Genomic DNA, 26,166 nt, shown 5'->3' on the forward strand with positions numbered 1-26,166 from the left:
TGCACGGGCCTCCGTGGCTATTAACAGGGTACGAGGCCAAGAAGTACGCGTGCACGTGAAACGCGAAGAGGAAAGAAGAACGCGCCGCATCGTCGCCTGTACGTGACAGCGGGTTTATACCGTGTGTCCTCGTGGCCTCATCTGACCACTTATCTCCGGGAGGACTAACGGAAGATGTTCTCGTAATTATTCAGCCGAATTTATCCGAATGTCATACAGAAGGAAAAACACCGTCACGTAAAGAAACGCGCGGACGTGGCTATTATTATATCGATTTAACATTTTAATATCGAAGGTTGAGATCTTTTTCGGAGCCAGTCAAGTTGCCTCAACATCATTCCCCTTCGTCAGTTTTTAACGACAAACCGCCGTTTGCCCGACACGCACCGCAAATGGGGAAGGGATACATAATACCGCGGTCGCCCGGTCGTGCGGTTAAGAGTCCTGTTTTAGCTTTCAGCGGTTAGCGTAAGTGTCGAAAGTCGTGCAAGAAGTGCTCTACAAAGCCTCCGCGAGCGGAACCTCACGTTACTTTCATCCTCAGTAATTGTTGTTGTCTTTGAAGCGTATTTTTGAAACGGCAAGACGTGCCTCGCCTGACCTTTTCCTTTTTCGGACACGCGATTCTTCTCGCGTAGAGCGGAACGGCGCGAAGGACGTGTGTCAGGCTGAGGTTTAATAATAAGAAAATAGGTCGACCTGTCGGACGCTTATGTTCGGCATTCTCGAGATTCCTCCTTGAAATATCCTCCAAGTTTCAAGAATAATCTCGTTGTTTCTGGACTACAGGAGAGTTATTTACGGCGCGGGGGAAGTTTCGCAATCTATTCGGTGGTCGCTGCGCGAAATCTTTCCGGGAGGAGAGAGATCTCTCGCCGATATTTCACCGAGGATCTGTTCGCAAATAACTCTTGGACATTTCTACTTTTTCCCCATTAAAATGGAATTATCTTTCGAGATAAGCTTTTCCTTATCGCTAAGAGAGTAATATTCAAATATGTACGAAATGCACACGTATATATTGATATAATATTCTGCGTAAAACGAAAAATTGATTTCAAGAGGAAACAAAGATAAAAAAAAAAATAGAAATGGAGCACTACATTAATTAATCAAAAAATAAAGAAAAACAAATGGAAACGACCGTGCTAATGTAAGTGTGAATGGGACTTTTTTTAAGAGGGAGAGGACATACGGGATGCATGTAAAGTAATGCCACGACGTTGCATATACATATAATGTAATAACACGTTTTCCGAATGCAGCGGAGCGTGAGCAATTTGCAGTCACTTTCCACTGATTATCGTCATTAAGTTGCCGTATTATCTCGCGTACGCGCGCGCGCGCGCGCGGATGACCAACTCAATCGCGCCGTGTCGTTCATCGAGATTAATCCAACGCTTTTCGAAGCTCGTAACACGTCGCGTTACAATCATGCGTGCCAATCATAGCGTCGCTGCCGCGGGCACGTAGGGATTAATCGGGACGGGAATAACTCGCGCGCGTTGAAAACGAGGTACCGAAACCGTTTCTCGTGCCGGGGCTTTCCCGCCGTCCATATAATCGAAACCCGGGGATTTCCGTGCGTGTTAAGTGTCAACGAAACGTTTCGCCGTTAAGCCTCAATTACCAGGGCGATTTTACTTAGTTCTGAAACGTGGATATCTGTTAAAGCGGCAGACGAAATGAAGAACCGACGTTTAATCTCTGTTTCACCGATATCTTCGTAATTTCACGCGCGGCTGTTTGCTTCTTACTACTCGTTATAATGGCAAAAATAAGACAACAGGAGTGAAGGAGGAAATGGAGTCCACGTTCTTCCCTAGAATCGATATCTTTGCACTTAACACGTTGGGAGAAAAAGTATAATATCCCAAATATGTATCTCTTTCCTTCTTTCCAGCCCCGCGGGATTTTCCGCTCGCACTTTGCCTCGTTTCAGGCAAGCTTGTCATTATCCGCGCAATATTTCGCACTCGGCGATAAGGGCGCGCTCGAGGAGAAATTCGGAGATCATCGTATCGGCGTATCGATCGATCCCGATAAAATATCTGCCCCGCGGCGGCAGAGAGAAACGGAGGCGGGACGGAGGTTGATACTCCGACGAGGGTCGCCGGCGAAGATCCTCGGCGAGTCTTGGTCTATCTCGACGCGCGGAGGGACGCGGGATAGAGAAAGAGGGAGACGAAGTGCGGCGGCAAAGGGTCGGGAGGGGCGAGAGCGGGAGATCGTAGAATTGAAACTGAGAATTCTATTTCGCTCCCTCGGGAGCCGCAGGCGAGAAGATAGAGATAGCGCCCCCGGGAGCATCGGTGGGATAATATAGGCGACATGCGAGAAAGGTGGAGAGAGAGAGAGAGAGAGAGAGAGAGAAAGGATGAGAAAGAGAGCCGCGCTCGGCATGCAAAGGGGCGTATTTCACGTCGCAGTTGACGTCGCGGCGATTTATTCGACGTTGTATTTCTGGCTTCAATGAATTTAAATGCGTAGAGCTTAGGACGAGGACGTCGCAGTACCTAAGAGCGCGGCTTGCTCCGTGAACGTTGATCCCGAGCCTCTCACGCACGCACGCACGTACGCGTGTACGCGCGCGCGCAAGGCGAGCGTTTTACACACAAAATTCGACCGTCACATCCGAAGTTCGCGACATTCTATCATTAATTGTATAGAATCCGCGACTTTAATATTCATGGTAGACTCTTGGCAGTCGCTTCTAAACGCACAGTGAGCGTAAGCCTCTTAGCAATGTGAATTATGAGATGGGTATCTGTTTAAAGTTGAGCCATCAACCCAGAGATCGTGAGATTGCATAATTACACATACGTATATTAATTTTCGCGGTGGATTCGCTCTTCCGGGACGGCTGCGATGACCGTAAGCTCCTTACAATGTGAATTATGAGACGCGCGCCAGTTTTCTACAGTTAATTCAAAGATAAAGTAAAAGACATATATATATTATATATATATAGATATACTGTATTTATTACGCACTAATGCGTACGAATGCGTAAGAGATATCTGGACGAGAAGTATAAGTCTCTGATTATGTCTCTTATAGACGCTGTTGATTGCAGTCAATCGCGCCGAATCCTTTTCGCACGGAAATCTCACGCCGCGCCGCGCCGCGCCGCGGCCAGGTCCATGAGAGAGGTAAGAAGCGCGACACGCGATTACAGCCGTACGTACAGAGCGGCGTAGGTATGCGCGGAAACAATTACGCGAGAGCCGTCCGTCGTCCGCATTCCGGGTCTTACAGACCCAATTAAGATCTCCCGTCGAGACGCGATACGCGAGACGGCCCTCGTAATTTCCCCGGTGCAACGTGTTCGAGCTTCTTCACTTCGTGTTCGCTTATCGCGCCGCGCCGGAGAGACCCTCCCGTCTGTCCCTTTCTCCCTTTACAACGCTCGTTTCCCTGGAACCTTCACGGCGCGGCGCCGTCATGGGAAGCGATCCGCGCTCTCTAAACTCGTTCGCCTTAATAATTAACGTCCCGCGGATTGAGACGTTCTCGGTTTCGCGAATTGACGTGCCGATTAACCGAAGAAAGAGGAGAGCCTCTAGACGACTAAGACGAACGGAGGTGCGGAGTTACGAAAGGAAGAACATGTAGCGTGTTTTTAGCTTGATTTTGAATTTTAAAACGACCAAATCGTTTATACATGAGACGTTTTTTCGAGTGAGACTTTATTATTAATTCAAAAAAACTCGAAAATTAAGTTTCACTTCTCTCGCTCTCTCTCTTTCTCTCACGCTTAAATATATAATAAAATACATAATATAATAAAAGAAAATAATTAATTAATGTAACATTTTATTTATCTAATCTCGGTTTCGTTAGTTTTTTTTAATAAAATAATCATGTCTCAAATAACTCGAATAAGGGTTAAGCCGAGGCTCAACCTCGACATTTCTAAAGCGCACTCATTCCACGACTTGAGAGAAGATTGTTGGAGCTATTACAGTCGCGACATTTTTAATTTATGCGCGCTTTTATTTTATTTAGGATGCATTTAATCTTCCTTCTCGAGTCTCTCCGCCGGTAGTACACGCGCGTATATTAAAATTTTCTTAATACCACGTCGCTGAAAATTTCGCAAAACAGTTTGCGGCCGCGTGTCCCCTTAATCTGGAAATTGCTCCATCATGACGCTTTTTATCAAGTCTGCGGAACCGTATAATTCAAGTGAAAATAAAGAGGAACGGCAGGACTAAATCTGCACGTCCGTTGCCGTGTACCCCGTTCCTGCCCCTCGCTCGTTTTATTGGAATTACAATTTTCGCCGCGCCCCGTATTTTCAATAATGTAATAGCTAAAATTAAAGCTTCCTCGGAGAGATCCATTCGCGATATTATTCCCTTTGATGTGGCTGAGCCGTGGAAAAAAAAATTTAATGTAATTACGGCGCTGTTTATTACTCGGCACACACAAAAGCATCGAAGTCGACACAATAATTCTCCGATACGGAGAAAGCCGATATTTTTTTATTTGACCTAGTTTGTCGTTCCCTTTTAAATTGAGTACCATCTTGAATTAAACGAGGATTGACCTAACGATCTATTTTGCACTCCTGAAATCTAACTTGCAAAAATCCCTCTCGAGATTTTAATCAACTTAAAAGTCGTCGGCTCGAAGTTGTTAATTTAAAAAAAAAATTTTACGTTAATAATTTTTTAAATTAATGTAATAAAAAGACATCTCTCGAATAGCAATCTGCATGTACATCCCGCGTACAACTGCGGCGCTGCTTCAAGTGTTTCGCGGTGGTCTTACCGAGCGTAATCGATTACAGCAAATTGACAGCGTTCGTTAATCATACATTCAATTAGATATTTTAATCGCGGCTCGTGACTCGACCGATGTTATTTCTACATAATCACCGTTCATAAATATCCTTCGCCGAGTTGGCCAGGGAAAATTGTCGGGGCACAACCCTTTTGAGGTCTGCACAAAGTGAGGACTCCCCGAGTGCGAATCAATGAGAGGAAACTATCGACGTGTGCATCCTGCGACATGCGTGCCCTTAATTCCCATCTGGCAACACTGACAATTCTCCGGTATGCTGATCGCGCGTAATTACGCGCTGTCTACCTTATTAAAGAGCTCGCCTCGTTGCTGCGAAGGAAACGAATGGCTCGCCTAGCATCAGCGAAAATTATTATTGCGCTCAGTGCCGTGATTATTAACGTGGCGAAAGTGGCGCCCATCGGAAAGGAATCTGTAACAACCCTCTCTCTTTCTATGCAATCTTCGTCTAAAACAATAATTTTTTAATTATTTATAATTTTATTTTTCCTATAATTTTTGAAATTTTTGTAATTATCTGCTTTGTGAGAGAAGATTTATGTATAAGCACCTGTTTTTTCGTTAGAAATAAAAACTTCCTTAACAAACAATATTAAATCTTAGATTAGTTTAAAAATAAAATTTGTACTTTGTAAAACGTATACTTAAAGTCTAAAGAAAAAAATAATTAGATTGTTAAAATTTTTTATATATTGTCATACCTTATTTCGTTACATACGGCGTTGCAAAAGAAAGATGCAGCGTTTGAATTACGGACGGGGTTGCCCGAGTTAGTTACAATTCTAGTTACGGTTCTGCAGTCATAGAATTAATATAAACGCGAGCGCGGAAGGCCCCCGATACGATAAATTGTATCGCGTGTAGTCCAATAAACTTTAATTGCGCGCCGATTAAAATACGGGTTCGCTTTTTGCCGACGGTAATTACTGGCTCGACGGTAATTTGTGGCACGCACTCGGCGGACATCGTAGGTAGCAGCGAGAGAGCCCAGGAATGGAAGCACACATTCCCGACTGCGATAAACAGACAGACGGAAGCGTTTTCCCGCGATACGGATGTCTCTCGCCCCGTGTTGTAAACGACCTCTGACAAATCGTGATAAGAGTTACCCCCGGCAGCCTCGATAAAACGCGTTGAATTGTTACCGAATAGCGGATTAAATACCGGACGCGAGAGAACCGGAGACGCGCTCGTCGTATTTGTTGCGTCATACTCTCCCATGCGTCCCGCTTTTTTCTCTATTTTACATAACAATTTTTTTTAATTTTCCGAGATTTTATTTTCACACACGCACGCGAGTCAACATTTTTTTGCGATAAAAATGTATGACAAAAGTGTAACGAACAAATAGTAATTCAGTGGCTCTCAACCTTGTTTTACTCACAACTTTCTAACGAGTGTTTCTGGCTCATTTTTGTCTCTCGCAATAAAAAGTGCAAATGATCTATATAAAAATTTAATTTCTAAGGTTTTAAAATTTTTAAATTAAAAATGTGGAATATCCTAATACTATATACTTATACTAGTAGTACTATACATTCCTCCGTTTATAATTATTTTGAATAATCAATAATAAAATGAATTAAAATTTTAAAATTTAAATAAAAATGTGAATTTGTAGAAAGAATATTGCACGAGCCTTTTTCCTTTTCTCGATCAAAGCGATGCGATAACTGCCGACAGTAATCAGCCGACATTTATCGCCGATTAATGGCTTAAGCTGGAAAACTTTCCGGTTAAGGATAAAGTGATTCTTCCTACCGCTGGAACTTTTAAAATGAGAGACTGTATTTCTCCTCGTTCTTGATCAATTTTACCCCCATTGTGATCGTCGATCGACGACTCGTAATATAATATTTACCAAATAATGTGTACATTTGTTTTTCAAAAAGAGTGATGGCAAATTTCGTTCATTTTTTGGACCTCGAATTTCAAACTTTTTTTATGGCAAATAGTACTATTAGATGAAACATTAATCCCAGTAAAATTTCAAGAGCATAGGTACGGTTCCGGAGATACAAGTGAAAGTGATGATTTCCATAAAAGTGATAAGAAACAATCACTTTCATCCCTTCATATCTCCGGAACCGTGCCTATGCTCATCTTAAAATTTCTCTAGGATTAATGTTATATCATATAGTACTATTTGGCATAAAAAAAATTTGAAATTTGAGGTCCAAAAAATAAGTCTTTTAAAATGGGCGAAAAAACAGGTCTTTCTGCTATCACTCTTTGTTGCTACTTTTGTTACTTGATCTCAGACTTTCAAAATCGAAAAATCAAAAGATTTATCTTTCAAAGATTGTTCCTCTAAAAATTAACAATCGGTGAAAACTCTATTACGGAGACTAACTATAGACTTCATCTGCGATATCGTATGATTTATTGAAGAGAACCTTTGCCTCTGTCTCCTAAGATATTGAATGTCCCAGAATTAAAAAAATGGTTTAAAATTAAAATAAAGCCAATTACAAAACACTATTAGATCATATCCGCGAGACAAACTGCAGCGCTTTGAGACCGTTGCAATATTCTCTTCTTTAAAGAAAACTCCCAGTCATAATTATAATTGAAACACCTTCCAATCTTCTTCGGCGCATCAATAACGAATACCCGTAATGGAAGGCTTCGGGCGGAAAGGACTGATCACGAGAGGCATGAAAAATGCAACACTTTATCGTTTCCCTGCACTTTTTTTTCTCTCTTTTTAGCATCTCGCGGATGAGAGGAGGTGGGAAAGGGAGAGGGCGGGAAAAGGGATCGACAAAGAGGGCTCTCGTCGAGGGAAACGCTGTCGCTCGCGTTTTCCGCCCTTTATCCTTCACATGTATATTCTCCTTTGTCAGCGACAGTTTAAAGATACACCGTACGTAGACGGGGTACGTCAATATTGAATCACACGCGCGGGCTCGGCTTTTAACGTAAGTCACGTTTACCGGGATCCCGAGAGGTAACAGACAAATAGTTCCGAACGTCACTATTCTTCGTTTCCTCACGTCCCTTCCCCCGTTCCGCCCGAAGCACTGCCGTCTGTGTATCTCCTTACTATCTCTGTATCAACTCTGTGTACGGGAGGGCGTAAAGCTTCGTATTTATGAGATTACTCTCGAAAGGGTCGATCCATTTTCAGAACGCGCCGCGTGGCATACCATAGCACCTTATTATCTGAAAATCCGGGATACGGTACGCTTTCCGATTATATAGACGTGCGTTTTTATCGATTCCTCCCTTGCCTCCCTGCTTCTCCCCGCGGGCGAGGGAGGGTAGGGCGGGAGAGAATCCGGCCGATATGTAGGTATCGCTTTTGGGGTGATGTACCCCCAAAGATTATGCGGACATTTAAATTCGGCACAGCGGGATCGCGATAAGGCGCAATTTGCAACTTCTTCGAATGTAATCCCGTCGTCTCTGACAATTTGGAGATATAAAAATGTATATTTGGAGAAGGAATATCCGTCGACGTAACAATGTTAACGTGATCGACAAAAATCAATCGTGATATATCTACCGTTCTATCTAGAGTGTATAATTTTATTGTTCCGTCTTACACAGAAAGAACGATTTTGCTGGAAGATCTAAAAATAAATCTGAAAATAATTTTATTCGACCATTCAAAATAATTTTCTTGGAAACGCAAACACAATAAGCATTGCTGTTAAACGTTTTGATATTCTAGCAATCAGTTTGAATTTCCAACAAAATTATTTTCAGATTTGTATCCAGCAAAATCGTTCTTTCCATTTACCTCAAAAATTCTAACAAAATTTATTTCCACTATTCAACGATATCAAGTATCGATTGGAACTGTTTTTCCAGCATATTTTATCGTGATACATAATATACGATATCACTGGGAATGCATAATGCAATTCTCGTCAATCAGAGGAAAAAAATTATGCGTTCCTCTCCACTCGTTCGATTTGTACTTAAAGTGAATAAAAGCGCTGGATCACTCTCCGGTTGTGGAATCGCAATTGGAAAGTGAACCACTCGAGAACGAGCTTCGAGGTTGGTTTCGTCGGAAGAAGGCACGCGTGTCTCAGACCGATAATAATCGGAAATCAAACGGAAAACGTGGAGCGCGGCGGATATGGACGCCAGTCGCGGATTTGGCAATAGCCGATCGACTGAACGACTCCTTTATCTCGTCAGACGACTTTCTTCGTCGGGACCAGACTTCCCAAAATCCCATTCCAGAATCGCAGACGTTGCTTGGAATGAGTTCAAGAAGTAACCCTGCATTACATTCGTATTATTTTAGTACTTATACGAGTGTCTCTTTTGCAAAAAAAGAATCGTTGTTTCAATTGTGTCCGCTCTTGTCTCCCCTTGAAAATATTGACTTTTCACGCAATCGTCTGATGTATTAGGTACCGTTTGCTAATCGATAAATATCCCCCGAAGCTTATATTGTATAATACATTTATGTCGCCGTAAAATAAATACTATCGCGAATACCGCGATTCATGCCAAATCCGCATACACGGCTTGAATGTCGGCGATGTATTATTATATTTGTATTCGGTACAATATAAAGTATTCTGATATCGAGGCTGTATTACGAAATAGCCCTTATTCAGCGAGAGAGAGAGAGAGAGAGAGAGAGATGTGTATATTTATTGCTGCATACCGAGAAGTGGTAGTATCATCTCGGCAGTAACTCCCCGGTAAGTCGGACTAAGCCGGCATATCGAATCTGCGGGAGTAACTGCGCACAGGTGTAAACTCAGCCATTCAAGGTATGCTATCGCCATTAATTCCCCCATTCCTCCTCCCGTGATCTGAGAACGCCACAGGTTCGCGGAAGATGCGTCCTCGCTCTGTCGCGATTTCATCGTCGTTGCGTTTAATGATTTCAAACGCATTCGACTCGCAAGGGCGCGATTACAGCGGTTTTTTCCTTTTCATGGCGAACATCCTTCCGCTGATCCCATAGAGATAGAGATCCATTAGATCGGAGTAAAAGTAACGATCGATTTTATTCTACGCTCCCTCGTTGTTAATTGTGAAATCGGACATTTACGGTTTCGCCTGGTCCCGAACCTTTCGGAAAGATAAATGAAAAGTCACACGGATTAAACGCGTCCTCGCGGAAGGCAGGGAGGTATACCGATTTATCGTTTTCGGATCTGCCACTAACGAGACTGGTTCCCGAGATATAAATCTCTCGTGCGAAAGAAAAGGCAAAAAACGATAAAAACGCGCTACCGTCTTCATCAAATCGCAGCCTCGTCGCCAGGTTTTCTTTTCGGCAGCGGCTTAACCCGACCGCGCGCGGCCATACTTCACGATCACCGACGGGACGACGGACACTAAGCCTCCGGGATATTACGAATTCATTCGCGGTTATATCTCGTACTATCAGGAGCACGCGGCGAGGATACGTCTTCCGGGGTACGCGGACAATTCCGGTTCCCTGGGTCCCCAACCCGTAATCCGGGAAAACGAATGAAGCCACTCTAGAGTTCACGGACGCGTCTCTGGGGCTATAATACGACCGAGGGGAGCAAACACAGTATTAAAGTGTTGCAATTTTAACTAAAATTTTTCAAAAAATTATTTGCCGTTCACGTCAGACAATAAATTCTACAATACATACATTCCTCAGAAGTAACGAAATTATAATAGTATATAGAAAAAAAAAATTATTTTTAACAGAATTAAAGAAAGAATCATATCCGCTACATTAGATCTGAATGCTTATTACAATATTTCTATAGTTGCAAATCTAGTTGCAGAAGATACACGTCCTTATAATTATACACACAATAGATATGTAATTATCGCAATAATAATTAACGCGTATATTCGCGCAATTGTGTTTTTGATTTTCGTTGCATTCGAGAAGTAGTTTCGAACAATCATGCGGTCTGGGTAATTTCTCACTCTTTTTCTTTCGGTAGTTTATTCAAGTCCTCTCGCGGAGGGAATCGCCTCGCGCGTCGTTTATGCGAAGTCGCGATTCGCTTGGCGCAACGAGTGAGCTACGAGTGTAACCGGAGGCGAATGGCATTCGGCGTCATATTTCAGAATAATGTTCGGGCTTTACAGCGTGGAAGAAGGGGGCTGCCGAGCTCGTGTTATACACGGCGGAGGCATACTAATGCAGCGGTCGCGCCTCAAGGCCGAAAGGGCGCCGCGCGGAATTTAAAGACCCATTTTCGCGCGCAATGTCGGACGTCATGATGGGCGCGTAGACGCGATGTAGGCGCAACTACGGCAGCGAACTGGTAACATTCAATTCTCAAGAACACTAAGAAAAGAAATTCTTATATAATATATAAATAATTTAGATAATAATTATAGTAATAAATATTTGACAATATAATGACAAGAGGGTAGAAAATGGGTTAAATTTGCGATTCAAAGTAAAAATTGCTTGTATATACTTCTTAATTATCTTTTATAATATTAATGTATCAAAGAGCCTTTTAAATGCCCAACAGTCTTTGGCCGCGCGATGTAAAACGAAGCACCGCGCAGAAACTGCTCGACGCTGCGCAGTATTTTCTTCGTAAGGACGCTCTCATATTTGTCTAACCGTTTCCTCGTTTCCGTGTACAACAACCGAGCGACATTACGCCGGGAGCGTAATTCGTATCTTCTTTCGAATAATTCGCAAACTTGTTGCAACAATCCTCTCCGCTCTCACCGACCGACCGGTTGCTGCGTTCCGCGTCCCCCGTGCCGGAAGCGGAGGCGTAATTTGCATCATCCGGAGTAGTTTTGAAAGTTTTAACGAGAGAGACAGAGGAGCCGCTTGTAGTCGTCAGCGGCGGCGGTGGCGGTGCCTCTCCCCGAACTTTTGTATACTTCCGCAATTGTTACACGATTCTCTTTCGACTCTCAATGCTTCACTTAAAGTTTCCCCTTCTGCATCTTTCCCTCATTTCCGGGACTTAGGATAACTTAAGGATATTGTTGCTTTCCTGTATTCACATACACGCGAAAGTACTATGTATATGTTTGCGATGTATTATTAAATCCACGGTTGCTTCGCGTCACTCCCGCGGAAGATATCTTCGACAAGAAAAAGGGGGACAGAAAGAAGAAAAGTTGTCTCTTCTTCCGTTCTCGGAAAAAAAGAGAAGAATATTTACCACCAGGTATCCTCGAAAAATATTTTGCGTCGTTCACGGCAAAAACTCCCGACATAAAGACTAGTACTTGAAAAAATATTCGCGCAAAAACAATCTCGCTACTTTCGGCTCATCCCTCGCGTTTCGCGATCACCGAGTGAAAATGTTTTTTTTTTTTTTCAAAAACTTACTCCTAATGCTAGCGAGAGTGAGAGTGGGAGAGGGATAAAAAGACAAAATATTATCCGACAAGTTGAAAAACGCCATACCACCTCAGCCATTTAGGACCGATAGTCCCCGCCTCTACCCGACGAGATCTCTATCGAGTTTTCGCATTGCTTTAGGGCGGGAATGAATAAGCGAGTATGGCGAGAACGCGTTCGGTTAGTTGAGAATTCGCTGCCGCGGGTGGCGAATGATGGCTATAGATGGGGTGACTTTTGTATTCCCGGGAGCGGACATATTTTTCCTTTCTACGAGAGCCTCTCCTCTCTTCTCTGCCTTTGCTTTTACACGGCGTGCCGACTTTTCTCCGCGAGCTCAAAGCTTTTATTTTCTCCGTCGGGTTTTGCAGCTTTCTCTCTGTCGCTCGCATTCCTTCCCGCTGCCGACTATGCGAAAGCGCGTTGAGCACAATTTTTCAGACAGCAGTATCGCGACAGGTGAAGGAAAACGACATAAAAGGCTTTATCATTATTATTAGCACTATGTAAATGAAGTGAAGCCAGATCTGGTGGAAAGCAATTAATGAGCATACCTATAGATATAAAAACAAGATGTTTCTTGGTAAAAGAAATTAAACCAATGCTTGTAAAATATATAATTAATTCTCGTCATATAGCCTCATTTCCGCTAAATATTATTTTAATTGAAGGTGGAATATAGCGAAGTGTGTTTCACATTAAAACATAAAAAATATATAAGAAACATGCAAAATAAAAACGTACCCGCAAGACAGGTGCGAGAGATAGCGACAAAAACAGAAGTGACTGAGAAGTCACTTCGAAATTCTGTAAAGATTATCTCGCCGATTTAATTGCGTTAATTTTCTCGGTACGCACGTCAGGCTTATCACAAAGCGCAACGTCCCGCGATAAGCTTACGACGCACGCACATTATTACATTTCTGTCGCTCGTCGTCCGGACAGAACACGTCCCTCTGCCGATGCATCCTCCTTGCCCGTGCAGCAGTAACGCGAGATGCGTCTTCGCGCGTCCGATCGATTCGCCGCGCGCGTAATTACGCCCGATCGAAATAAGTCGACAACCCGTTGCGACAACTTGTTGCAGAAGCGGGCTTGTACACCGCGTGGCGATAAACACGTGGGATTTCGCAAAGAAGCGATCGCCCCTTAAGGCCATTACGACGATGATCGATCGATCCGTCGTATCACGCGATATTCTGCATAATAATCAGCGGACGGTTCTATTAACACAGAACATAATCTGCGTGTGCTGCGTTATCGTATTCGTGAGCAAAAAAAAGGAGGGAGGACAACACGTCTCGATTGCATCTTAAAGGAAACTTAAATTCTTAATTACAATTTTAGGATGTTTTGAATACAGAATATCTATACGAAAATTAATAAAGATATTTTATTCTTGTATTTACTTCGAGCGAGACGGTCCGGTTTTGCATTAATAACAGACTCTTCGGATCAATTCAGACTGATTCTTCTTTTTCTCCCGTAAATTCGCACCCTTTGCGAATTGTAGTTTGATTACCGACATCATTGTAATGTAATTACTAACAGATTGACGATGTAAAAGAAAAGAAATGCAATTATAGGTTATCCTCGGAAGATCGCGGCAAGTAACTCGTCGATCTGTCAATGTGCCCTCGCAAGTCCTGTTTCATTAACCTAATGCGCTCTCGGAAAGCCCCCACGAATGGATGTAACATAATTAAGCGCTTTAACTCGCGATCAGGCCTCGTGAGAGGTGTCGGTGTAAAGAAGCAAACCTCGAATTAATGTCAGTCCAGTTGATCGCCGATGATAACACATTATCTCGTTAAGCTCCGCATCGGCGATCATTAGCGTTTCTCGGCGCTGAATAACAGCCGGGGGATATCGAGATAAAAGTATCAAAGACGTCTCTCGCTCGAGACGTCGGGATTAAAGAACGGCTACAACTCGTGCTTCAACAAAGCGTGCAATTATTGAGTCAATTAGAATGAAACCGCACGATATATTCGATTCAACTTTTACACAAAGCAACAACGGGGACATAGAACGTGCCTTTTGTTGAAAAAAAAAGATGACAGAAAAGCAATTTAAAAAAGAGAGAGAGAGAAAGAGAAGAGAAACCTGAATTGTCGTTTGATAATTCTATGCCCGCGTAATGTACGCGTCATTTGATGATTTCGTGCCATTCATAAATATTTTTGCTGAATGCTAACTTGATTTTACCCTCGCCATATCGCGCAAATTATTGACGTTCAAAGAATATTAATGCTGTTCATGCTGTGAATTCAGAATTACGACGCACACAGGTCATCATATTAATGACAAATAATGTGCAAAAATAGAAGCGATAAATAACAAATGATCTTGATCTTGATTATAACTTGCTCCTTTCTTTCTGTGTACTTACTGATGACGACGATGACGATGACGCCGACGATGACGACCGACCGACAGGTTTTTAAAACAAAACGCGATCTGAGCCTGCCCCTCCATAAAATTGCTAATGATCTTAGCGGCGGGACATGATGAGAGACTTGATCGAGGCGACTTGCAGTCGTCCTTACGAGCAGATCAAAGGGGACTTTGCGCGAGTTATGTCGAAGATGCGATGACGACGATCAATTGCCTGATGCCACTAATCTGACTTTATAGGTGCATGAATATTTCGTGTAATAGGTACTTTGTATCGAGAGACACGCGGTAGCGCCTCGCGCCAAGTATAAAGTACATCAAGTAAACGCTTTACTTCAAAGTGTCGTTTTGTATGCATCCGGTTCTTAACGGAACTTAAGTCTAAAACAATTTTGATCACGCATTAGTGCACATTAATTAGAAAATTTTTTTAAATATCTGATAATAATCGCAATAAATCATTTCTTCAATTAAACTAGCGCAAGACCTTTTCTTTTAAATAATTAAACTATATTTACAATGATATTAAAATAATAGTGGTATGTTAGACGCGAAGCTTTAGGGTTGACGTTGATCTAACAGATGAGGTCGATGCGAGGTTCGCGTCTACGGAACGCGGAAATTACGGGCAATTTCCTTGCTCGAGCAAAAGGGCGATTCTAATCGAGCGACTTGGAGAAATACATTACACTGGCAGACACTCGCGCAATACTATGGACTTTTGATGCTATTCTTGCATTAAGTGAAAACTGCCGAAATAGTAAAATAAGACGGGACGAGATCGTAATCAAAAAACCGGTAAATACGGTTAAGATGTTCGTTTTTTTTTTAATACTCGCAGCGACGCGGGACGAGAGGCTGTTATTTATGATAAAATGTACAATAAAAGCGCGAATATACACCACAAGCGCCAATGCAGCAGCGGTAAGAGATAATCAGTATTTAACGAGTTCCTGCGTGGAATTTTCTTTCTCGCCTTACGCATTAATTACAGTGTAATTCGTACGTATGTTACTTAGTTAATGTAACGCGTAATGAAATTACGAATAAGTAGTAATAACGTAATAACAGTATATGTCTCACGAGTGCTCCCCGAGTGACGTCGCAAAAAGATCAATTCTCGAAGTCGAGAAATTCCTCAAATGGTTTCTTACCTGCAACAGAAAGCAAATGTCTTGTTAATTGCGAATAAAGAGGAGGTATGCGAATTAATTTAGCGATTTATCTAACTTTTAATCAATTCGATGAGCTTTCGATGCAATTAAGATTAAGATAGTGAATTTTTTTTTAACGACCTGAACGCAATATCAATCGCATACAAAGTGTATGGCATGTCTTTCGATCGGATTTTTTATTCAGTTTCACATAAATTCGAGAACAATTAATCTTTACGAATTCGTGACAAGATCTCCGAGAAAGACATTCATTTCGAGAGTGCCGTTAGATCAAAAGCAGTCTTTCTTCTTATCAGGGACGAGCAGCAGCAGTTATTAGATCACGAAGTTTCACCGCGATTGCCGATTTGAAATCGTTTGCGCGGCGGCGATTTCCTACGGAATTTAAGCGGCGCTAGATAAAGTCCCCGGCTGGAACAAAGTACGATGGGGAGGTTGCCCTCGAGCCCCCGGGACTGGCTGCGAGATAAGGGTCCAACGTACGACACAGTACGTTTCTCTTCAGCCACGAAGTGCACACGGCGCGGCGGCGAACAAAAACGTTCGCGATGAAAATCGCGGAAATGTAGTTTGGCATGGAAAGACTGTCTAAGAGAACAGCGGAAGAGAGACAGAGATCGCGGACAGGAGTGTGTGTGTGTATATAGTAATATCATGCCACTTTATTATATGTTAACCACGAAGAGAGGTAAAAGTGCACTTAATAAGAATTAGTAATAGTTAGAGTAACTTAAATATGACAATAAAAAGGACAATAAAAAGTTATGGAAAAGCACGTTAATGAAAATGATAAGCGCGCGTTAATAGTATATCCCTAATATTAATACATTACATATTTAATAAAATTTAAGCGAAAACCGTCTACAGCATGCGAAAGCATCCGAAAGAAGATGCTTGTTATCGTGGATCCACGAAGCCGTATAGAAAACTCTCAAAGATAAAATCTAAAGTGAAATGATGGGAAAGATTCGACGTTTTTCCGCGTCTGTGACGCAAAGAAGCTTGACGAGCTACGATCGGACGGAGCTAAGAAGATCACCATTTATTCCGGTCGACAATAGAAAGAGCCGGGCACGGGACGGAGGGATCGATGTATCGACCGCGCGCGCGACGGCGAACATTTGCATAAGAAACGGAGTTTCAAAGTGGCCGAGTTTAAACTTCCTTCTTCCACGCGAATCGACGAGCGATTTTCCCGGACATTAATGGCACGACGCCAGGTCGCGGCCTATAGATAATCGATACTGCCTATCATGTCGTGCTCTTGGCGTCGTGTGCAAAAAAAGGAAAATAAAATAGAGAGAGAGAGAGAGAGAGAGAGAGAGAGAACAGCCCCGATGCGCCAGGGATAGGAAGAGCCATTCCCATCCCCCTCCCCCCCCCCCTAGGGAAAAATAGAGAGTGGAAAAAAGGAAGAGGGCAGGATCCGGACCACGTCGATTTTTCCAACAACAGCAATAGGAGGAGGCGGCGTGCGGGTCTCCTGCTGCCGTTCGCAAGCGGCGTATCCAATAATTCACGTGGCAGCAGGACCGCCGCTCGCTTTGTCGTCTCGCGGGCGCGATTTATGGCCGCCGGCTCGCGTTTTGTAAGGTAAAGTCGCCTCTTTTCGGCGCAAAAGGCCGGGCGTTGCGTTTGGCAAGCGGCGAGCTAGCCCGTGCGCGTGATTGACGTACGTTCGGGAAGCGCGTAATGCGAACTGTAGCGCGAACACGTGTCGAAGGTCGTACAGCATTTGTTTTGTTTTTTTCGTTCGTAGTTACGCAAATAGGATGACCTGAAATTTTTTTTCACGTGCCGAAAAAGATCGTTTTACATCGCTAAATTTCGGCACTGGCGTTACTCGGCAGGTTGAAATTAACGTACTGCTTCGTTGTTATTTTAGTGCGAGGCCGAATTTCATCGCCGCGCTGCAAAACGGACGTATAAAGTCCCAGGCACCTATCCCGGATTTTAACGTGAGAAAACGACCGGCCGCTATCAGATAACGAACGAAGCTCCTCCGCTAACTCGGCCGAGTTTAGCACAGACTGGCATATCTCATTGTTCTAATCTCGGACATCTGACCGCATCTCTACGTCCCGACCTCCCATCTCTGGCTTATATGCCGGGCATTACGTTAAGGACGTCGTTCCGACGGCGATCTACGGTCCCGCTTTAATATCTTATTACTGCGGATGAAGAGCTTCAATCCCTGAGAATAATTTCTCCGCCTAGCGCGCGCGTGCGCGCTTTATGTATGTATGCGTGTGCGGCGCTTAGGATCGGCATTATGGCGTAAATTGCGCGGCTTTCTGCGGAACGGTGGATACCCAACGCGGAGATAATTTCCGTCCGCTTATCGCCGGGCAAGCCTCATCTTTATTTCATGAGCTACGCGCAAGAGAGAGAGAGAGAGAGAGAGAGAGAGAGAGAGAGAGAGAGAAATATATGTATACTTATTTTAATTTATTTATTCCAGCTGTTTCGTCTTAATTTATTTTTGTTTCGAATTACATTTTAAAATCAAGTAGCGCGATAACGTAAGCCTGAAATATACAATATTCCCAAGATATTCCGAGATATGAGAAATAATATGAACTGCGAAAGTGATTCGAGATGTAAACTACCAACGATGACTTTAACGAAATACCTTGGAAAAGAAATTTACGGCAAATGCACGTGGCATCGCATTAATATCTCTCAGTAACAAAACGGAATAACGAGCGAGACGCACGAGAGGCTCTTTCCAACTTTTAATTAATACTTCCCCCCCAACCATCGCCGTTGCCGTCGCCGCCGCCGCCGCTGTCGTCGTCGTCCTCATCGTCGTCGCCGTCTGGACGCAAAGTTCCAGCAAACAAAATTCATCCTTCAAAAGGATGGCAGGGATATGCTTGGCTGCAACGAGCAGTGGTCGTTAGTTTGATATAATTTCCAGCAGCAGCAACAGCAGCACGGCGGGTTCGAGATAGCTCGTTTCGTTCGGGTAAAGGGAAGCTTTGAAAACAGATCAAAGTAACCGCGTTACGCTACGCGCGGCTATTTACTTCGGGAGCGAGACCGGAGATCAATTACAGAAACGTTTCCAATGGGGGTTTCCCGATTAAATCCGCCACGACTACGGACGCTGCGCCGCTAGCTCGGTTCTGAATTACGCTCGCAACATCCGTAAAACGACGAGCGCGATTCTCTCGCCCCGCGATCATTTCACGCCGGATAATAAATTGAATACGTACCGCGCGCGGGTCGAACTTCGGAGTGAGGATAAGCGCGGATTAACGTCGAATTACTCGTCGCCCTGGCTCCCGTCCACCCGGGATTTTTTTCCGCTTCGCGCGCAGCTATACGCGCAACCAATTATTGAAATATGGCAAATGTATATAATTTCGCGCTCCGCTCTGACGAATGTTTCGCTAAATTGTGAGAGACGCGATGGAATATATGGAAAATGAATCACGCTTGATATTATTTTAAAAAAATCTTGATTAAGATTTTTTGCATAACAAAACTTTGAGATCATCAGTCGTAGCATCTTTTACATTTTATTACAATTATTACATTTAACCGATATATGTCCAATACGATTATCACATTCACTGCTCGAAATGATTCACAGTCATAGCGAATTAACGCATGGCCGACCGTCAATACATCGTCGAACCGCATTAATTTTCATTAGGTCCCGTCACTTTGGACAATCGGTGGCGGTCGAGCTATCGTATCATAACATTCGACGAACAGGGGAGTGTGTGCCGATAGACGTATTATTTCGATAACTCACACACTATGATTTAACAAAACCGAGTCGCGCGAAGGGCCGATTGATAGGGTTTGGAGATCGCCACGTTAAACACGACTAAATCGCAGTGACCAGTTTTATTGGATGGTGACAATCAACTGATGATAGCTCGCGCTCGTGCGGACCGTTGTAACGCAATTCGTCTGATCAATTAAACGCCGTAACACGAGGCTTTTTTTGTTCTATACCATATCGCGCGGCAACACGATCGAATTTTTCAACTGTCCCGCTTCGTTTTTTACGATTTCCGCCGCGCGGTTAAGTGTTCACAATCATGTCTCCATAAAGCGTTTCGTCGGCAATGCATGAAATTTTGATGATCGAGTTTGTGAGGAAAAAATTGCCGTCGGATTTTTGCGAAGTTTCATCTAGCAAACATTTGATACCGAAAACCGAGGGTATTTTCATGAACCTGAGTAAAGTGCTTCACGACCATAAATATAAACTAAAATCTCGTTTTTTTTTGTCAATTTTAAGTAAATTTTACGTGGATAGAAATTCTTTTAAGATTGTATTAATCAAATGATTAAATAAACAATTAATGTTAAACATTCAGTAATTTTAACGTAATAATATAATAGACTAACTTAATTTCAAATAATTGATTCCAAAAGCATCTTTCGGAATTACATTTATGTTTGGCCATGATAGAATGGTCCAGTACATAAAATGTGTTACACGGACACGACCGACGGTGAGGCTCAAGGAGAACCGCGTGAAGCTGAATGTAGGTACAAGGTAACCGGAGATTCAATGGATCACGCGCCGCAGCTCTTTAAGAATTACGAGGCCGCTAATTTTTACGCTTATCGAGCGAACGAGCGAGCGAATTCTTGCCGACGCGAAACGGGACGAAGACGAGAGTGCGCGTCATGCACGAAAGAAATCCTTCGACCGCTCTAAAAAAAGTGTATTACGTATCGTTGCGCGGCCCGCGGTGACGTTAACGATTCAACTGTATCGAAGGTCGGATGGATTACTTGGAACGGATGAAAGAAATACGCAGAACTTTCAGAGTATTGTCGAAAACAAACAAGAAAAATAATCTGTGCTAAATCATGTGGAGAGATTTAGGATAGAAACTTATATATATATATATATATATATATATATATATATAATCTTAAGAAAATCAAATCAAAATTAAGTCTTTTAAAATTGTTAACGGTCTTAGAACTTTAAATATTTTTGATTAAACGTAAAATTACTTCTGAACCTTTTACTCCTCATGAAAATTCGTTCTTTCCAATGAGCCTCGTGTAAAGTCAGTCAAGAGGCATTCGACGTGACGTAGACGAAGTATCGTTGGTACAAAAGCCGAACTCCCAGCCGCTGTAGTTACGCGGTAGTACAGAGAGACCAACAATCGTAGTACATACAGCCTGTGTTTAACCGACGACTGCTGTTCCGAGAGAATGATACCTGAAGCGCACAGCTGTTAACTGCTGCAGAGATACGTTCTAACGATCACAGCAATCAAGTCAAGAGGAAAAAGAGCCAGTGACCGGCCACTGACAGTCCTCGTGTGCCCTTCCTTCCGGTAGTTTGTGGAAACAGTGATACGAGAGCTTTCGGAAAGCCGACTACAGTCGACGAAAAGAGCGGAATTAAAAAGGCCAATTATCAATACATATATAAAAAAAATTCATGATGAAGATTCGTTATTTACAAAATCCATCTTATCTTGTAAAATAAAATTTCTCATTAGTTTCTTTAATAATTTTTTATTAAGAAATATTATGAAAAAGCATGTTTTTATTATAAAAATTTAATATGATTTTATTCTATATATAAAATATATTAAAGAGATATCAGATATATCATCTGAGAAAAATTAGAGACGAATAAAGAGGAATAAAAAAGACAAGTTATATAAATATTCGGAATATTTCTCCTTTCCGAAAATTTGTGATGTTGCAGCTATGAAAATTTTACATGAAAATTTTAAAATCAAAACTCATACAACGCATAGTTTATAATCTCCAGTGCATCGTGGCGGCGTGGTCAGTAAAATCCGCTCTTTCTACAAATTAAAAACAAGTTACGCGAAAGAGTCTGTGAAAGTTTCGCAATGCGAAGTGCGAGCTAAAGTATACATCTGAAATCGGAAACTGGGACGACAACCGCATTCACGGAGTGCATCCCGCTCCGTCGCGACGGGAAGTACGCAAACAAGAAGCTCATACGTAAATAGGATAAACAAATTTGCTTTGCAGCCAAGTCCCAGCGCGCTACTGTAGGAAACGCGATTTTTGCTCGTCCCCTTTCCTCACTCGTCGTGCTCCATGCGGCATGAACGCACCGAGCGCATAATTAATCCTTCGAGGGTTGTGCAGGGGCGCGTTTTAACCCGGTCGTGGTTTCCCTTCTTCGTCGGATAAAAGCGGGGACAAAAATGTGTGTCGCGAAGATCTTCAACTGACATTGTTTTCCCGTAAATTTCCCGGAACTGTGGAATATCTCAAACTATATCTCGATGCAAAAACGAGACCCTGCGATCAGACCCATTAATAATATTAATAGAAAGTTCCTTTCGCGACACTGCAGCGCGCACGCCCTGCGTTCAATTGCGTTTATCGCGAGGCATCGATTTCAACGATTGTAACGGCCCCCCGAGGGCGCATCGAATGCGCTAAAGCCCGCAATGGTGTGCTCGTTTTACGCGTTACAGGTATTATACGCATCTCGTATTTTACTAACAAACTACGATACAATAGAATAATTCACGCGATTATATTAGCGGTAACATAGCGAACGTACAACGCATTCGATAGCGAAACGATGGCGTCCTCGATAACAGAGCCGAAATATATTCGCTACTCTCGCCGTTGTAATAACAACGGTAATCTGTATCGTGATGTCTATGTTGCTGCCGCTATTGCTACTGCTGCTGCTATCCCACAAACGCACCCACACAACGTATGCGCGATACAGATTCTGGCGGTGTTTAATGTTGAATTCGAGATATTCCGTAAATTAGGCGGAAACTAACTAATAGCCATGTAACCGTTGCCGTTGTTATCAATTATGCTGTCGGAACGTAATGTAGCGTAATTTCGCGTGGAATTCGATCAAATTGTAATGAAGTTCCTCTAATGGCAGCCGCATACATAAAGGAGACGAACGGGCGCATCGCGGGGCTGGCCCGGACCTCGTGCCGCGATTCCTCCGGCAGTTCCTCGGATCCCAAACAATTGTTGCGGTATGAATTATTTGACATCGAGCAACGGAAGGGTGGAATTCCGCCGAGGTGGGTCGACATCGCGCACCATTTCGATTCCATCCTGTAAATGCCATCGAAATGAAATTGCCTTAAATTACCGCGATCGCGCGCAAGTCACGTAGCTGCCGTTTACTCGTACGTATACAAGTTTCAAACAGTTAAATACGGGAGACAGTCCCCGCCAGATTGATTACCAATCTTCCTTCACGACGCGTGTCAAAGCGTATCTCGTCGGGCTTGCGACGTTCGCGCAAAATTGCCGCGCCTATTAACGCGCGAGACGAATTAACTGCTATATCTCGGGCTTTCGGCTTTCAGCCGCGGTTGCGACAAGGGAACGTCAAAGACGCTGCGCTACCGAGACGCGTACAGACGTATTTCAGCAAACGTGCGTGTGTGTGTGTGTGTGCAGCTCAGGCCCGAGCAATCGCGGCTCGGTCCGGCCGCGTCGAAATCATAAATTGTCGGCCGGCCCGAAGCGCGGCTTCTCGACGACGATCTCTCTCCACGTGCGGTCCGTAACGCCGCACCGCCAGTGCTTCTGGCCCCGCCATTAATAATTAGAGACACCCGTGCGCGGTCCGGTCCCCGGTCGGACGTGCGGGCTATTTATTGCCGTCTAATGATTATTTATTAATCTCGCCGTGTCGTCGACGGATGTTACCGCGCTGCGCGTTCGTCGCTCGTCCCGAGCGTTACTAGCGGGGGTACAACACCGCGGACGTCGTATTTGGATGAAATCACTAAGTGGCACATGAGATAACGAGTGATCGAAATTTCGAGTGAAGAATGGTAACCCAGTGTGTATTTGCAAAATAACCAACATGCAGAAATATATGGTTAAATTATAGCGAATTAAATTCCGAAATACAAGTAACACAATAGTCGATATGCATAAATGCGGTATTGTTAAAACGCAATTGTACGTAAATGTATTAATTACATATAATACAACAGATCGACCATTGTTATTCGTATTTAATGTAATATAATATTAACTAATTCAACTAGCATAACAAACAAGCCGCATAAAATTGATTTAAAAGCCACGAAAATTATGCAACACTTTATAATATTTTGTACTTTTTTTCAAACGCGCGATATTACAAATAAAAGTTGATGAAAGAATTTCTACGAATGGATCGAGAAGGCAAAATAAATTTTTGCTAAAACGATTGTCTCAGAAATCAAATTCCGACTTGGTGGCTTGAAATTCCGCGGGATTACAGAACAAAACGGAAGCCGAACGGATAGATAGGAATTGCGAAAGGAACCGAGATTTTCGTCCAAACTAACTTCCTTAAATGGGATACAAGTTGAAACCGCTTTTAATTTCGCAGCAAGCTCGAGATATAAGCAGTTTGCGCGGGCGGCTTATGGAACACGGTTCGCGTACGCATTGCCAAATTAATTAGCCGGCGTTTTAAAGGGCCGCGTATTCGCTTTGTAATTAGCGCAGAATTTTCAACGCGCCAAAAAAATAATCAAGAACGAGCGAGGATATCGCTTTCCCTGCTTTGAAAATCCACCTTTCTTTGAGTGCTTCGTTTTAAAAAGTTTCACAGATTTATTAACGGCTAACAATAAAGAGTATAATTTCACACGAAACGCTGCCAATTCTATGTAAATCGGTGGCTTTTGATTTCCAATTTGCTATCCGCTATCATCGCCGCGCTTTGATCGTTTTTTTTATTGCCGCAATAATGGCTTACAACTTTAATCCGCAGAGCTCGCGGAAACGCAGAGCTTCCTGCATCGAATTTATTAAGATAAAAGCGTTCGTATATTTGTGCAATGAATACGATAAATGGATTAAAACGTCATATCAATGCCAGCGAAACGCACGTTGGCCATCAATGCAAATCTGTTATAAATGGAAAGCGGCTCGTTAAAGAGATAACTATGTCGGAGTAATATTACAGAACAAACTTTCATTTACAATGGGCAGTAATTTTTCAGAATTAATACTGTAAAATCTGCTTGAAACATCGCCGAGGGAAATACTCTGCGCGCTGCGGATAAAAAGTGAATGAAAACAAAATAATAAATCTATTCAATGCAAGCTCGCTGTGTTTAAAGCGAGCTTTTGAAAACGGAATTACGTTGAAATTTTCGCAGAAAATTTCTGGAATTTCGAAAAAAGCGGGATTATAATTTCATAACTATGTAGAGAGAAAAAGAGTGCCGTTGTCTGTATAATATATATGTCGCATTTGTATCCTGCAGTCATCTTTTATTGACAAAGTCTTTGTGAAACTAACGATCATTTTAGAGAAAAGAAATTAAAGGAGATTAATGGACAAAAAATATGTTATCAGTAGGAAGCGCATTTAGGTCGAGGACGCATATGGGCATCATGATACACACGAAGTTCTCAGAGTGGCCAGGGTTAATTGTCGTTACTCTCTTAGTCCGCGGAGTATATTATCTCGTGTGTGCGTATGGACATTATTACGTAACTAAATGATACATCATTTAGTGCTTGTCGTATTATGCGCGCGCCGTCGTTGAAATTTATGCATACGACCGTCGTAAACCTCGAAGTGCAAGTCGCTGTTACATCGTTCTCACGTGCCATATAATTCGGTCTAAAATAATTTCATTTCGTACAATCTAATGCGATAATTAAATGCGATTAAATTTTATATACATATACAGATATTTAATAAATTATACAATTGTACGCGAAGGGCTCTGCGAGTAGTTTATCACGCGAAACTACGAAAACTGCGAGCGTCAAAGTCAGTTAAGGCGAACTCTCCTCTGCTCCCTGCGAAAATGTATTTGTCATTCTCTTACAGCGTGGCGCACAAGCATAGAGAGCCGTCCACGGTAATCTACATCCACGGCGCGAGAATAGTTTCGCGGTTTCGCCATTACGCTGTCAGCCCGTAGATAGATACAGATACGTCCGCGTTATTATCGGGACGAATGTATTTGTCAGAGGAGTGAACGTCGACCTGATGGATGGATGGACGGATTTTTATCAGTGTGACGCCGACAAAGCATCGGGGCGGAACTTCGAGGTATACAGAGGTACATCATGCCGGAAAAGTTTCTGAAGGTACTGCCGCATGTGTGTCGTCGGAAATTAACGACACTCGTATCTGTTACATCCCTGTGATAATGTCAGCTGACGCAAACCGAGGATTCTTATGAACTTGGCCGCCTTCAATTCGTCGTCCCTGCCGGTCGCTTCGCTTATCGCGATGCATTTTTTTTTCTCTAGCGTCTTATTTTTTCATAAAATTATTTTCAAAAAAAATTATCAAGTTGTTGCAAAAGCGTCTTTAATTTTAAAACGCATAAAAAATATTAAAATTTTTGGAACAGGAATTTTTAGAAACAATTGTGTAATAATATTCAGTGGCATTATCGACAGCTTTTATAATGGATTGGATTTTTTCAATAATCCTGATTAAAATTTCACATCGTATCAATATGAAAAAGAGGGAAAAGGGAGAGAAGGAGCTCCCGAAATCACTACGCAATGATCAAA

General features: G+C 42.8%; 1 protein-coding gene across 2 annotated transcripts in view; it reads right to left on the reverse strand.

The window, feature by feature from the left end:
• Positions 1 to 26,166, reverse strand: part of LOC105448940 (CCR4-NOT transcription complex subunit 6-like) — a 487,816-nt gene that overhangs the window by 26,434 nt on the left and 435,216 nt on the right. The window lies entirely within an intron of this gene.

The sequence above is a fragment of the Wasmannia auropunctata genome, unplaced genomic scaffold, assembly GCF_000956235.1.
Source record: "Wasmannia auropunctata unplaced genomic scaffold, wasmannia.A_1.0 LD336111.1, whole genome shotgun sequence".
NCBI lineage: Eukaryota > Metazoa > Arthropoda > Insecta > Hymenoptera > Formicidae > Wasmannia > Wasmannia auropunctata.